The sequence below is a fragment of the Lissotriton helveticus genome, chromosome 8 (assembly GCF_964261635.1).
Source record: "Lissotriton helveticus chromosome 8, aLisHel1.1, whole genome shotgun sequence".
Taxonomy (NCBI): Eukaryota; Metazoa; Chordata; class Amphibia; order Caudata; family Salamandridae; genus Lissotriton; species Lissotriton helveticus.
In genome coordinates this window covers 458,173,674-458,190,241 of record NC_136069.1, presented here as the reverse complement: position 1 = coordinate 458,190,241, position 16,568 = coordinate 458,173,674, and positions in this window count along the sequence as shown.

The window sequence follows — 16,568 nt, the reverse complement described above, 5'->3', positions numbered from 1 at the left end:
AAACCGACACTAGTGGAACTACAATTAAAAACAAGCATTTACAATGCAATGGTTTCGCCTTTGGAAAAGTTTGAGCTATTAGAATGTAAATGACAAATTTTTTATTTATGTGTTGGTTTTGAAAATAGATAAATAAATGGCATTGTCATTTACAATGCCAATAGCTTAATCTCTTGCAAATGCGAGACCTATTGCATTTGCACCCACACAGAGCCACATGCACCCACACATACAGAACCACACACACACAGACGGACGCAGACAGAAAAGCAAACACAGAAAGGGCACACCACACAGACTCTCCCTAGCAGGCAGGCACGGGCAACAGAAAAGTAAGGGAAAGAGACAGATGGATACACAAACAACCAGCGCCAGAACACACCGTGCCGGAAATGGAAGGTCCACTCTCCCCTGACCAAGAACGGACTGTGTGGGTCACACTTCACTGGAGACCTCTTTGCCAATATGTGACTGGGTTCGCCCCACCTCTACTAAGCATTCAGAGGCATGTGGTGTACGGTGGGTGGGGATGGAGGGGGGGGAGTCAGGGAAGGGTGGCAGTCATGCTTAAAATAATGATTAGCAACACAAGTCAAGTCAAGTAAGTAAATGTATAGATTACTAAAACTATACACGTACACACCTTCTAAATACAGCATTACATGGTACTGCCACGCAGCCTACAACCACAGTGCACAGGAAGATAGCAACTATGGGCTACGCCAAGGCAAGCCCCCTGCCTCTACAGCTGATAGTGTGCTTTGTATGTTACTACAGAAGTTACTGTGGGAGACCAAGAACCCCTGTGCTGCCTGCGCTCCAAACCCCCCACCCCACCAGGTGTGAAAGATTGGGATCCTGCTTAGAGCGTTCGCAGTGTTTTAAGGCCAGCCTATGATGTGCTCAGAACATGCTGTGAGTAGCAGCAGTGTCGGCCCTGCGGGACACAAAGAGTTGATAAAAGCACTTGGCTGTCTGTCCAAAGTTCACCGCGCTAACTTCACTCATTTGCTTGTATTGGATACCTGTCTCGTCACAGTGTCCTTCTTCATATTACTAGTGCGCGTCACCGCCAGCGTTTTCACGCTTTGCACGTTAAACGGTTGGGGCCTGTGAGCAAGGATGTGGCGGGGGGGACTAGGGGTGCGTTGGATAAGATGTCAATCGTGGCGAGGATGTGATTCGAGGGGAGATTTGGCTTAGGATGGAACAGTGGGAGTAGGTGTGCTGGACATGTTGCCTACGGGAGGTATGTCCCATGTGGAGAGATATGGTGGGTGACATGGCATTTGGAAGGATGTGTGGGGTGATATGATTTGTGGAGGAGGGTGTGGTGATGCGAATGTGATCCACAGAAGCACGTGCGGCCAATAAAAAGAGGTATCTGCGGGGAGGGGGATATGTGCTCTAAATGCGAAAAGGTGGGAGAGGCGGTGATTATTTAAGGAGATATTGGGCGGTGTGCTCTAAGACTGGGGCGGTGGGGTGTCCTCTAGCCCTCGACTTGCTCCCTGTGGACCCGGCTCCTTGTGCTGCAATCTTAACACCCTCAATCTGATTGGTATCGGGGGAGTCAGTGTACCCCCGAGCGCTTCATTCACTCCAGCAGCTTTATAGAAAGTGCCAGTCTATTTGGCATTATTTAGATCACCAGGCGGGCACACTTCATCCTCAGCCTACTGCCAGCGGACAAACTGTGCCCGGCCAACAAGTGGTAAGAAAACACTTTTGCCTGGCACACCAGTGCCTCGACCCTGAAGAACCCGGGGGCACCACAAGCAGTGAGTGGGAAGTACTGGACTGTGAACCGAGTCGGGGGTGCATATCACCCAGCCTCCCCCCCTACAGAAGCAACCAGCGAGCCATCTGCTTCAACCCTGACAGCAACAAATAAATATGAACGTGTTTCCTTTAAATCCAACAATTTCACGAGCACAGCACTTCCTGGCGGGGGGTCTGGCGCTGCGGAGAGGCGGATTTGGAAATTACCATTGAGTGCATAATTATAGCCTGTTCGGGATCTTCCTCTGACTCCTCAATGCGCCCCTCTCCTCCTGTCCGTCTGTCACAGAAGCCGTACAGACCAACAGTAAACCGTGTGCTAAAGGAATGAGTGAAATCCACGTGTGAGAAGGAAAACAAAGTACTCAGTGAGCTCGGGTGCCGTGCAGGCGGTTTGTGGGTGTGCTGTGTGTGGAGTGGGAATGCAATACATGCTGCTCTCCGGAGGTGCTGTGTGAGAGGTGGGGTGCCGTGCGTCCTCTCTGGTGGATCTGTGTGAGGTGGGCATAGAATGGAGGAAACTGGTGGTGTGCGGCGGGGGAAGAACGCGGGCTGGTCTGTGGGGGAGCGCTGTGACGGCAACGCATGCTCCACTGTAGACAGCAGTGCGTTTGAAGACATACCCTCCACCACCGTGTGCGTTCGGTGGGAGCACACGGCAGGGTGCGGGGAAGCTGTAGTACGAGCACTGGGGCAGTATGCAGGGTGGCTGCTCTGTACGTATCAGCGGGAGGGGGGGCAGGCAGGCACACGGACAGCGGGAGGGGGGGCGGGCACACGGACAGCGGGAGGGGGGGAAGCACTCACCAGGACTTCTTCCAGGTGGCGGTCGGCCGCGGAATGAGCAAATGAAACCTCGACGACCTAAAAAATAAACCCCGCCCAACGCCGCACTGACGTCCTAAAAGGGGCGGGACTTAAAAAAAGACACGGAAACGCCCCCAAATCGCGTTCCGATGGGGAAAGAGTGATTGACAGCCAATCTCTTCCAATGGCTAGCCTCCATTTATGGAGCTAGCCAATGGAAGACAGAGGCGGGACTAAGCCCCATATTGTAGGATCATAAGATTTCGCCCTGGCCGTAGCACCTGCAAAGCAGGTGCTACGGCCAGGGCGAAACCTAAAAACTTTACGAACATAAAACGGTAAATAATCAAAACATGAGCAGCAAATGTAAATGTGAGAAACAATGAACAGGGAGTAGCTGGATAGAGTCTAGAGTTTATAATTAGGTTCTATAAAAACCTAAACCACTTATGGGAACATTTACGGGGCTAGTCCCAAAGGTACCCTATGACTGTAAATACTCCACATATGTAATCTACTCATACTTGTCCCTCTACTTTTGAGAAACTATACTACTTTTGGGCTATACACAAAATATGAGTAGTACGTTTCTCAAAAGTCAAGTTCTCAAAAGTATAGCCTTACATGTTTCCACCCTTTAAAACAGGGTGTGGAGCCAAATTTATGAGTGTAAAGTTACTACTGCCAAAAAGGAGCAGTAGTTCATCCAGCACCACACATGGTCATCTTCTGATAGTGTACTACACTCCTGTTGAAAATATTAGGAACGGAATAGAAATAGAACTCTATTGGAAATAATGATAAATTAATTTATTTCAACTTTTTAAATATATGTTGAATTTCATATTAAAAATATGTAAACATGATAAAAAATATGATTCTATTAGAAATTATTTGGTAACATTTTAATGTAAAAATAAATGTACCTTTAAATTGTAAAAATTAATTATTTAAATTCATTCTATACACACGATAAGAGGCCGATTACGACTTTTCAGTGGAGCGGTGGTGCAACAGTGCAAACCGATGTGCCACTGCTTTGCCGAAGCTCATCCTGCCCACCCACACATTACGACTTACAAATAGTCTGGCAGGCAGATGGCATGGCGGTCCCATGGTGGTGCCTCTTTTAAATATTGAGGTGCTGCAATGGGACCGCACTACAAGGTTCCTGCACAGCATGGACTCAAAAGTCCATGCTGTGGGAGGAACCTATGTGCCTGCACACAAGGGGGGCACATGTTATGCCCCCCTGTGTGCATCCACATGCTTTGGAGGCACCAGGGGCCCTGAATGGCCCTCTTTGTTTACTCTCTGGTAAAACCTGGCAGAGAGAAAACTCTTAATGTGCTTGGTGGGATTGTGGCTGTCCTGCCAAGCATATTGCGGCCTCTGACTGCTGCTGCAATGCCAGGGAACAGTGGTTCCCTGTCACAGCCAGCGGTCCCAGGGCGGCCCTACTGCCCAGTTCGTAATCGGGCAGTTGGACTGCCGGAGCGGCAGTACCTAGATCTGCCACTACTATGCTCTACACTCAAAATAAAAATATAATATTAGTTTACAATAATATTTATCATTAAATTATTTGTTGTACTTTTTTCAAGTTGAATAAACATTTTAAACTTACCCTATATTTTACCATACAGAGATCTCTGCCACGCTGGTGGAAATCTCACTACATTAAAGTATAGGGGAAAGTACGAAAGTTAATTAAACTTACAAAGAAAATAGTAAATACATTTTTGCGCTCAATAATATATGTCATTGGTTTTTATATTTATTTGAACTGTAGAACAAAAAAAAGACATCAGTCAATTAATTTAAATTGACTTATTTTTAGTATATTAACCTAAATGAAAAATATTTCCACCTAAACTAAACAACATATATTTTTCATTATGCATTTATAATTATTAAAAGTGAATAGAGTTAATTAAAAGTAATTTAATTATATTTTAATAACAATGTATATTACATTTTGTACATAATAAATATGATCAAATACATTAACAAAATCGAATATTCTTTTTTTAGATAGTCTTTGTTAACATTAAATAAGTGTATTTATAGTTTTAACTAATTTAAATAATGTAATTCAATTAACATTGCTTGCTATGGAGTTTTATTTAAGTCCCTGCTCCATTATTTTCTATAGTAGGGTGTACCAATACCAGTTGTTGGCCATGGGTAGTGTTTGATGTGCTCTAGCTCTGAGCTGGAGTACAATTAGTACTGTTTTGGGTCCTTCTTTTTTGGCTGTAGCAACTTTAGAAGAGCAGCTTGTGGCTAGGAATTTGTTTTGCAAACGGGTGTAGTTCCTCCTTCAGACCCTCCCCAACACTTCTAACTCTTCCTTAAACCCCACCTATTTTTGGTAAGTATGCCCTTATTTTTCAGCCATTTACCCTAGTTACTAAGTAATAAACTGATATATGCGAGGATCTCCCACAGAAAAATAGGAGAGGTTGAAGTTGAGATTTACACTTGTAGGTTTGTGAATAGCATTATGTAGTACTTTAGTATTACTACTAAACATACCGCAAAATTCAGTTTGTGACGTGAACCCATAAAAATCCTAATCTATGACTGTATAGTTAATACATGTAACTAACAACTGTATTTTATGTAAGGCGAATCATCTGCAGTCGGGGCTGAGGGTCTGTCCTCAGGGCAAAGCCTCTGCATGGCCATGAATAGGAGACCTCAAAGCATGTGGCAGAACTTCCGCACACGGGGCGGAGATCTCTGCATGGCAGTGAATTACAAAATTTTTACATGGCAGTGAATAGGAAAATGATATACACCTGAAAAACAGACACACCTGGCACTTAGTCCCTAATAAATACAGCCAACACCATAGGATCTGAGTCTTTTCCTTTTCAGCTTTTCGGTCATGCAGGCATCACTCTCTTATTCAGCCTGAAGGATGCTGCCTCTTATGAAGAGGACAAAAAGTTCACTAAGGAGGAGATAACACTTGAAGTAAAATGTGTGGTTAAATACTACAAGCAACTACATGGGTTGCCTCCATTCTCCTTCCGTGGAATTAGAAGGCAACTCTATGGCAGGAGGCCACACACTCTGTGAATGCATTGGGGAGAAGATACACACCATAGGCTCCATTTAAAAACAGTGTTAGGATGCGAGGAAGTGGGTTAAGGAGACGCTCTCCAGGATTCAGCTAGCTGAAGGTCTACCTAATGTGGCGACAGCCGACATATCCATCTGCAAATCTCTCTAAAACCAAAGCTACAAGCACTCTTCCATCTCTGTTGTTCACTGGTGGAGAGGTGTGGCTCACTGGTTAGAGGCGGCAGACCTGTAAGCAGAGAACGGCCCGGGACCAGGGTTCAATTCCCGACGCGGCAGGGTCTTGGACCAGGGTCAACGGACTCGATAATTCTCGCCTCGGTGCCTACTCTAACCAGGGAACACACTCGGTAACTCTGGGCATTAAGCTTGCCTCATCTCTACAACGGCCCCCCACAGACACCGGGCATGCCTGGTTTCACCCTGGAGATACCCAGAAAGGGACCATCTCACAGGGAAAACCAGGACGGGTTCCCCAGCGGTCTACAGCGCCAGGACACTCGGGTAGAGTAACAGTGCGCTTTACAAGTATCCAACATTTACATTTACTCATACCTGCATTGTTAGTTGTATATCACATGTATATCCCTCATAAATACCCCGTGACACAAGTCTTAAAAAATCATGCATGTTGATTTTAGTACTTTTTCATTCAAGCATTTGAGTAGATTGCTTGCCTCTGATGGGGCAGAGGTAATTGCAAGTCCAGCGGGGCAAAACACACAGACCAGATATTGCAAAAAAAAGAAAAAACATGCACATATCGGTATGCTCCTATGCCAACAAGTTGACTAACTCACTATAAAGGATTGTTCTCATTTGTTGTTTAAAATCCAAAACATAAACGTCAATATGTGTTTGCCATGTTTTTTGTACTCAAACCTAACCTAGTCATGTATACTTTTACTTTATTACATACTATTATTATTCTTTTTTCCATTTAAAGCCTTTGTTGTTGTCCCATCCACTGCCTACCACAATCTCGTTTTCTGCTCCCATCAGTCCTACAACACCTATTCTTGCACAACACAGCAGACAGATGGTACATTCTGGTATGTTACATCTTTACACTGTTGTTTAAGGGTTTTATATTTTTATTTAATACCACAATGTAACTGTAGATCTTTTGTCAAACATACCTGTTGATACCATGCTTCATACTTTTCTTTAATATATTACTACCATCATAAAATAATGGTCCTGAAATTTGGTAATTGTAGGATAATTCATAAGATATGCTAGGCTTTTTTTACCTTGCTGAATATCAATATTTGTGCCTCTCAAAATACGTAGTGAAACTATGTACTTGGCACCTTCTTGTTGATTTACAATGACTTAACTACTCTATGTATGTCTCTCCCTCCTGTCAGATTATGTCATGTCCCTGGTGTCAACCTTAAAAACATCCCCAACTAGGACAGCAGGAAACATCCTGGCCACAGCAAGTATGCCCTCGTCCATCAGGTAAGTCCGGAACCCACAATTTTAAATTCTATAGCTCATTATTACTCCTTTTAGTACCTTAGTTTTCTGTGTTTTGTAAGTGTATCAAATGCAAAAAATATTGTTTCATGGTGGTGTATAATCTCCAAATGTGTAATGCAAAAACAATGTGGACTAGCCCACTGGGATTATCGAATATGTGTTGATATTCAGGGTCACTGGTGGCTGAGGCCTTAGTGGATTATCGAATATGTGTTGATATTCAGGGTCACTGGTGGCTGAGGCCTTAGTGGATTATCGAATATGTGTTGATATTCAGGGTCACTGGTGGCTGAGGCCTTAGTGGATTATCGAATATGTGTTGATATTCAGGGTCACTGGTGGCTGAGGCCTTAGTATAATCTCCGACATGTCTCTCTATCGTATTTGCATATGTGGTCATGATGACTTATATAGATTGACAAATAAACTGAACCTTTATCTTATCGGTATAGCTGTTGTATATACTTTAGAAAGTAGAAGCAATCAGGGGTAACAGCTGACCTCACTAGGGATCGCCAAAAAAGTCATCTTTGTGGTTGAAGTTGGTGGGCACACATTGCTCAGATATAATATTTCCATCTATGGCTCAACCCTTAATAGCTTATGGTGACTCAGGCTCACGTGGTGCTAACTTTATTCTTTATTTGCAGAGCAATATTTATTAAAGGACTGTGTTGACAAATTGACACAAAACTGGTTTTGATGTAGTTTATCTGTTGAAATCTTCTTCGTCCAGGTACTGTACAAGCAGACGATAATGAGCACCACAATGGCAACGTCTGCCAGGGAAATTAAAATAAAATCTCCTCCCTATGGAATTTTGGCCCGCTCGAGCGAAAGCTGTGTATATACAGTGAATGCCAGGAAATTCTTACATGTTGATCAACAAACTGTATCAAACTATGTTGATAGTTAGATGTTGCAATGACAACAGAAGAAAGAGTGCATGTTCTGTTCCATAAATATATATGTGTATATATGTGTGTATATATATATGTGTGTATATATATATATATCGACAGGAACTCCGCAATACCACCTCCAATCCCACAGGACCGGCGAAGCAGGAGACAGACCACAGTTTCTTTTCCAGGTAAGTTTATTTTTTCAGTATTTTTTCGCGAACCAACCAACCATTATATCTATATATGTACTAGGTTACCCGTCGCGTGTTGCTGCGAAACAGTCAAACTAATTTGTTGTGTTGATCGAATACATTTTGTAATGCAGCAAAAATTTCCTGATTAGTGCTAGTATTGAATCGACAACGTTGATCAACTTGTTCATCAGTGGTTCCCATGAAATAAATTGGGAGAAATTTGTGATCTGGATCCGGCAGTGGTAGAAGTGATCCAGCACGATGATAAATTTGCCCTTGGACTTTGAACGTTGGCATGTAATTGTCACGTATGATTTCTGTTGCACCGAACGATGTCATTTGGAAACATGAATTGTACTTGCGTATGTTTTCCAAGAAATGTTTTGACTGGCTTGTGTCACCTGATACCAACGTTGATAATGGTTTGGGCGGTAAATGCAATTCTGTCAATTTCACTTTTCCACCTGTGCAGCACATTCCTGGAGTTTCATTCTTGAATTTTAATGCACGGCAAAATTCGCATAACTTGTCCATTTTTCCAATAACAACACTTCGATGAAGACTGTAATCATAATCAGCATCGTAATGGCACGCAGCAAGATTCAAATCAGTATGCAGTGTCTTTTTGGATCGAACAATGCGTGCTGGATTGGTTCCCAGTCTTGCTCTCCATTGGTCAATTGTTTCATACGAACGGTCTTGAGCAGTGCGTACTCGATCGGCTTCCAATCTTGATTCTCGTTGCTCTCCTACTTCAGTCGAGTGGGCTTGAGTAGTGCGTAATCGATCGGTTTCCAATCTTGATTCTCGTTGCTCTTCTGTTTCATTCGAGCGGGCTTGAGCAGTGCGTAATTGATCGGTTTACAATCTTGATTCTCGTTGCTCTCCTGTTTTATTCGAGCGGGCTTGAGCAGCATCGATCGGTTTCCAATCTTTATTCGTTGCTCGTTCGTTTGAGAAGAACGGGCTTGAGTAGTGCGTACTCGATCGGCTTCCAATCTTGATTCTCGTTGCTCGTTCGTTTGAGAAGAATGGGCTTGAGCAGTTTGTATGCGATCAGCTTCTAATCTTGCTTCCCGTTGCTCGTCTGTTTCTGAATGCCTTTTTCTTTCGTGCTTCAGATGTAGATCGACCAATCGATTTCCGTTTGGGGGGCATAACTGTTGACAATGCTTGCAAATTCCCTGAAAATCAATAAATGGAAAATTTCAGTCTTCGAAAGATTATGAGGGCCCTGGGGGGCCGATATTTAAAATAAATTTATGCCAGAAACCTTTGCGGGAGTGTACTCAACAACTTCGCAAAGTTTCATGTCGATCGGATGAATGGTGTAGTAATGCATAAAGGAACAACAGACAGACAGACAGACAAACATACATGAATATATATGTTGGAGGGGACATCGATTCATAAATCACAGCCTGTTAGATAAAAAGAAAGATAAGATTGTGCGTCATGCATCCATAAAAGGAGAGAGGAAGAGAGGGCGAAAAAGAAAGAGAGTGTGAGGAAGATAGAGAGAAAGAGTGAGAAAGATGAAGAGAGAGACAAACAGTGAAAGAGAGAAAGAGGGAAAGAGTGTGAGAAAGAGAAGAGAAACAGAGGAAGAGTGAGAGAGAGAGAAAGAGAAAGAGAGGAAGAGAGAGAGAAAGATACAAACAGTGTAAGAGGAAGAGAGAAAGAGTGTGAGGGAGAAAAAGGAAGAGATGAGGAGGGACACTGAGTGCCTACACTTTTTTTTACAAAACTGTAACAGCTCACCTTTACACCACAGCTCTGTCTCCAACCACGTGCCTGGTGTAGTGTAATTCCTATATTCCCAATAGGCTATTCGTATTGGAATAATATATCCTAAAGATTAGATGTAGGACTGAGGTCGACTAGGTCTCTATCGAATATACTAGACTTAATTGTGTGTGCCAGCTAGCTCAGAGGTCACTAGAAACTTTCTCGAATTCACAAGAAGGGATTAGTCTCTGACAACCGCATAAACATGACAACTTTGTTTCCCCAAGATAAAACGCATCTTCAGAGTCGTGGAAACAATAGATAGATATTTCACTCAGTCAATCGTGCATGCTTCGTTTCACTAGAGGTGCAGAGAAAGTAGAAAGACGGGCGTTTTCAATAAAAGGATTTATTGAACAGTCTTCTTTCTCAAGCATAAGAAATGAACTGCTACAATAGTAAAACTGTTTGTAAAATATAATGCGTACAGTATAAATAGTAGAATAAAATAATACTGTAAGAGCATTGTATGGTTCCTAAACCATATATAAATACATACATAAATAACAGAGGCTAAAGTACTAAACTGGTGCTTGTAAAATAGCCTACCCCGGTTTACCTAACCTAAGCTTAGTACGAGGGAAGAAGTAAGTGAGGTGTAGCATAAATGTAGTATTCTTTTGCCAAGAATCTGTCCAATATTTCTCTTAGGGTCTAATCAGCTCTGTACCTTAGTTTAGAATGAAGAAGGTCAGGTTCAGGACTCGATTTCCCAACAACCCGCAAGGGTAGCTTTAAAACACTGGAGCTGGATTTCTCGTCAGGAGAAAAGACAGCGTCTCTCTCAGTGCGTCTACTGGAGGGTCGGCTTCCTTCGGCACTTGCTGTATGCTGTGTTATGTTATGTTATTCGTGTTTCTAAAGTGCAACATTCATCCTAGATAGGATATCACTGCGCTAAGATTGTTAGAGTCTACAGCGGGCTGGTTCATGCGTCTAGTGGAATTAGTCCGGTTTGGGGAACAGTATGGTTTTCAGTTTTTTTCTAAAAGTAAAGTAGCAGTCCGTGAGCCTTAAATCAGTGGGCAGGTCATTCCAGATGTTTGCAGCCAGGTGGGAAAAGGATCGCCCGCCCATCCTGGCTCTCTTTACTCGAGTAGTGGAGGCTTTTGCTGTAAATTGTGAATGGAGATTCCGATTGGGTGCATAGAATTTGATCCTGTTTTTTAGGATGTTGGGGCCAGTGTTATGCAGTGCCCTATGAGCTATGCATAACATCTTGAAGGAGGCTCTTTGCCTCATTGGGAGCCAGTGTAGGGCCCTCAGACAGCTCTTGGCAGAGTCGTACTTTTTCTTGTTGCAGACTGCTTTTGCTGCCGCGTTCTGGACCAGCTGCAACTTTGTGAATAAGTAGTCTGCCATGCCAACAAACAAAGAATTACCGTAGTCCAGCCTGCTTATCAGTAATGACTGGACTAGTATCTTTCTGCATTCAACGGGAATCCATGGGAAAACTCTTCTTAGCATTTTTAACAGTGTAAAACTTTTGCCTCATATTGTTGTGACATGATTTTTCATGGATAGAGTATTGTCAATGTGGACTCCCAGATTTCTTGTGGTCTGGGTTGGATTGGGGGGTACCAAGGGTGTTAGGCCACCAAGTAATATCCCAGAGCTGTTCAGATCCACCAAACAAAAGGATTTCCGATTTGTCGGCGTTTAATTTCAAGCAGTGGCTATACATCCAGTTGGATAATTCAATGAGGCACTTAAGCAACCTATTTTTGGTGTCTTCTTCGCCGTTTAGGGCGACTATCAGTTGCGTATCATCCGCGTATGAGCATATATCGATGCCCCACTTTTTCCCAATGGTAGCCAGGGATGATACGTAGACATTAAACAATGTCGGACTTAGTGAAGCCCCCTGTGGCACCCCGTATTTGATCTTCCGGGGGGTGGATGTAAAATTGCCTAAGCGAACCGATTGTGATCTGTAAGACAGGAAGGATTCCAGCCAGCATAAAGCTTTTGCCCGTATACCTTTCGCGGCCAGCGTTTTTAGTAGGAGGTTGTGGGACACGGTATCAAACGCCGCTGATAGGTCTAATAATATCAGGGCGACCGTTTTACCCTAATCAACCTGTGTTCTAATATCGTCGAGCACTCCCAAGAGAGTTGTCTCGGTGCTGTTGTTCGCCCTAAAACCAGTCTGGGAAACGTCCAACAGATTGTTGGCTTCCAAGAAGTTTGACAGCTGTTTATTTACTAGTTTTTCCAAAATGTATGGTAGCTGTGAAATGGGTCGGTAATTGGTGGGGTTGTTTATGTCAGCACCGGCTTTTTTCAGTAGAGTAATGACTACTGCATTTTTCCAAATAGTTGGAAATTCAGCAAGGTCGAGTGACAAGTTAAGTGCTTGCGTCGCTGCCGGACAGATTACAGGGGTTAGTTGTGAGAAAATATGATGTGGACATGGGTCCAAAGGGGATCCTGATTTAATCTCCAACATAACCTTGCTTACTTCCTCCTCGGAGAAAGGGCCGAAAGTAGAGCAGCTAACCGATGAGGTGGGATCTATGTGATGCTCAGCTTCTTCCTGGTCATTATTAGAGAAGGAAGTATAGATTTTATCTATTTTTTCACAAAAGAAGTTGCTTATTTTGTTGCAACCCTCTTGTGAGGGAATCAGGTTTGATATAAGGCTTGGAGGGCTACAGAGTTCCTTGACTATTTTAAAAAGCTCTTTGGAAGAGTTTCTATTGTCCAATATCCGTTGCCAAAAGTAGTCTTTTTTTGCTTTCCTTATGGCTGCATTGTAGGTTTTCAATTCCTTTTTATAAACATATCTGTCATCTGAGGTTTTGCTTAACCTCCATTTATGTTCCAGTCTGGTGCATTTTCTTTTGAGAATCTTTAGATCTGGACCATACCATTTCTCTGACAACGTTCATTTGGATTTATGGTTGGTGCATGGCGTAGAACAATGTTCCAGTGCATTCCCAATGATGTTTTGCAAATGGTGAATTTCCTGATCACTGGAGGATCCCGGAATATTTTTATAATGAAAATGCTGATGGAACTTCTCCACAGAGAATTTCTTCCAGTTTCTTGTTTTTTCTAAGGTCAGGACAGTCGGTCTCATATTTATTATAGGTACGTTTATGGTAAATTCAATCATGTGATGGTCAGTCCATATCAGTGGCTTTATTACTTTAATGGTGGTGTTTACTATATTAGTGAAAGTAAGATCTAACATGTGTCGTGCTCTTTGTGTGGATCGTTCAATTTTCTGTGATAATTGCAAAATGTTCATGTCATCTGATAGGTGTTTTGTTAGTGGGTCATCACTCATGTCGTAATGGACAATGAAGTCTCCTAAAACTAGAAATTTTTTATGTTTAAGACAGATAGGAAGGATTTGCGCGAGGAGCTGGGTACTGAATTCTCCCTTGCTCCCCGGGGGATTATAAATGACTGCGCCACCGAGTGTTGCTTGAGTGTTTATGGAGACTGAAAAAATCAAGACTTCATGTTTGCCAACTTGTGTGAGTGCTTCCTGAAGGCAAGTAAGGGTTTCCTTAAATAGTATGGCCACCCCTCCTCCCCTCTTATTTGATCTACTCAGGTTTACAATTTTATACCCCGTAGGGAGTGCCGATGCAATGTCCGGGGTACTGTGATTATCAAGCCAAGGCTCGGTGAGAAAGGCTAGATCTGGTTTCATTTCGTATAAGGTGTCCCATATTTCAATGGAGTTTTTGGGGAGGGATCTCGCATTGAGGTAGATACAGTTGATGTCGAGATTAGAAGGGTTTCTGTGCGTGTGGCAATACATCGGATTGCTATCCCATCTACAGTTCATACACCCGAAGGGGCCCATGATGTTAGTTGGTTCAGCTTTTGCACATAAGACGTGACCGTGTGGAATTTTTATATTAAGTTTCATAAGGTCACCACTGGAATATGTAAGTCTTAATGTATCAGACTTATCCATAGTTGATGGGACAGGGGTTATGGCCTCTGGTCTCGGCCGGTCGCGGACGGGCTTGCCTTTGGCGCGCCCGCCTCGCTCGTCCGCTGCGCATCCTAGGTGGGGGATCCATTTTATGCCGTCGAGGGCGGGAGGGGCCGAGCACTGGTCTGCTCGCCCTAATCCTCACCCAAGATGGCGGATGGTGGGCAGGACCCCAAGCAGCACCTGATTGGCTGCGGTGGGGGCGATTCGGGAAAGGCAAAAGGGGGCAGATGATGCAATTCCGCGGATCAGTGCCCGTGAGTACAATGAATTTTAGCGAATTTTAAAAGCAAAGTAAGTGCCACCAAATGCAGTCGCGAAGTGCAGGTTAAAAAATAGTATTAATCACTTGACAAGCGCACATACCAGATCCCGGCTTTCCGCCTCAAGACCTCACCCGTTCACACTATCAATCGTGTAACGTTTGTGTTTCTGGGGGTTTTATGCCGTCGAGGGCGGGAGGGGCCGAGCACTGGTCTGCTCGCCCTAATCCTCACCCAAGATGGCGGATGGTGGGCAGGACCCCAAGCAGCACCTGATAGGCTGCGGTGGGGGCGATTCGGTGAAGGCAAAAGGGGGCAGATGATGCGATTCCGCGGGTCAGTGCCCGTGAGTACAATGAATTTTAGCGAATTTTAAAAACAAAGTAAGTGCCACCAAATGCAGTCGCGAAGTGCAGGTTAAAAAATAGTATTAATCACTTGACAAGCGCACACACCAGGTCCCGGCTTTCCGCCTCAAGACCTCACCCGTTCACACTATCAATCGTGTAACGTTTGTGTTTCTGGGGGTTTTATGCCGTTGAGGGCGGAAGGGGCCGAGCAGTGGTCTGCTCGCCCTAATCCTCACCCAAGATGGCAGATGGTGGGCAGGACCCCAAGCAGCACCTGATCGGCTGCGGTGGGGGCGATTCGGTAGAGGCAAAAGGGGGCAAATGATGCGATTCCGCAGGTCAGTGCCCGTGAGTACAATGAATTTTAGCAAATTTTAAAAACAAAGTAAGTGCCACCAAATGCAGTCGCGAAGTGCAGGTTAAAAAATAGTATTAAGTGCACACACCAGGTCCCGGCTTTCCGCCTCAAGACCTCACCCGTTCACACTGCGCTGCAGCTGTAGCAGGGCGCGTCGGGCAAGTAGATAGTTGAACTGCTCCAAACCACCGTGTGTTTGCTTGGGCGAGTGTGGGCATATTTATACCTTGACGGTGCCGACTTTGACGTACAGTTGAACATAATAACGTCATCAAAGAGTCTCAGTTCTTTGAAAACTCCATGAGTTCTTGGACAAATCAATATTCAAGCAAGGGGAAGTACCTGGCTCCTGAAGCTGAGTTTTCCAAGTAATTGTTGTGGATTTTCCGAACTAGTGGAAGTAGCCCAGCCGTATTTGGACTGCATGAGCTATGCCTAAATATGGTTATGATTTCTATGCCTACATAAGGATATGGTGATTTATACCTATGTAAGGGCATGAATCGGGAAACTTACAATAAGGCCCTAAAATAATACATAACACTGGACCTAGTATAACTCTCAAGCTCCCACATCTGAAATATAGTACAGAATTAGTAATGACAGAGTATATACGACTGCATACGCCTAAATCGCTGTGCCGTCTTTCTGCATCAAGGCTGCTGTACCCTATCCAGTCCTGCCGCCCAGAGGTATCTGCCCGACGCTGCGCACCCAGGCCTCACTGCTCACCATTTTGTGGACAGGGCACCATTCACATCATGCAGCTCCGTTCTGCAAGCTAACAGGTCTCACATTTGGTACTGAGTCTTGATATCGCCATGGCAGAGGACATACTAGTGCACCTCTCATCATCACCGGTTGTACACCCGCTCAGTGTTTGCACTGCTACTAACTTAGTGACAAGTGAGGCCACACGTGGCCGTAGGCCCTCACTGTTGGGCTCTGGCCCACACTGAGCTACAGCTGAGCACACAAAACATGAGGTGTCCAGAACACCCGGACGGGCCATCACCGTGGCAATGTAACTGTGCCGGCCGCTGTGTGTGCAACTCTAAAATGGCATAGAGCATGTGCGCCCGGTCTATTTTAGTAGTAGGGCCATGTGTCCTGTGACGCCAGTGCTGGATGGGTGTGGTGTGGATGTATACCAGCCGTGAGGGAGTGGCTGTGGCATCAGTGTTGCCAGATTGGGCTAGACCACCCACAATTGGGCTATGTTTTTTCCTGTTGTGCTGTAAAAGTTTGGTTTGTGCTAGTTGCCAGATTATAAATATATATACAGCGCTCCAGCAAAGTAGTATGTGAAAGCGCTTTACTAGACAAAGATTTACTTAGCAGCCTGCTGCAACATCAATTCCAATGCATTCACTGCCTGCTTGATGCTGTCCCTGCCCCTTCTTCCTTAAAGTAGCAATATTGGCCTACTTTGGGCTACTTTTTTGTTGGTTTTGGGCTAGCGAATGCTTAAAAAATCTGCAACACTATGTGGCATACTATTCCTGTGACCAGCAGATCACTACAATGAAAATCTGGGCCATGTACCGTTGTTGTCCTTCTCTGTACGCATATGCGGAGTGGGCTGGCCTGG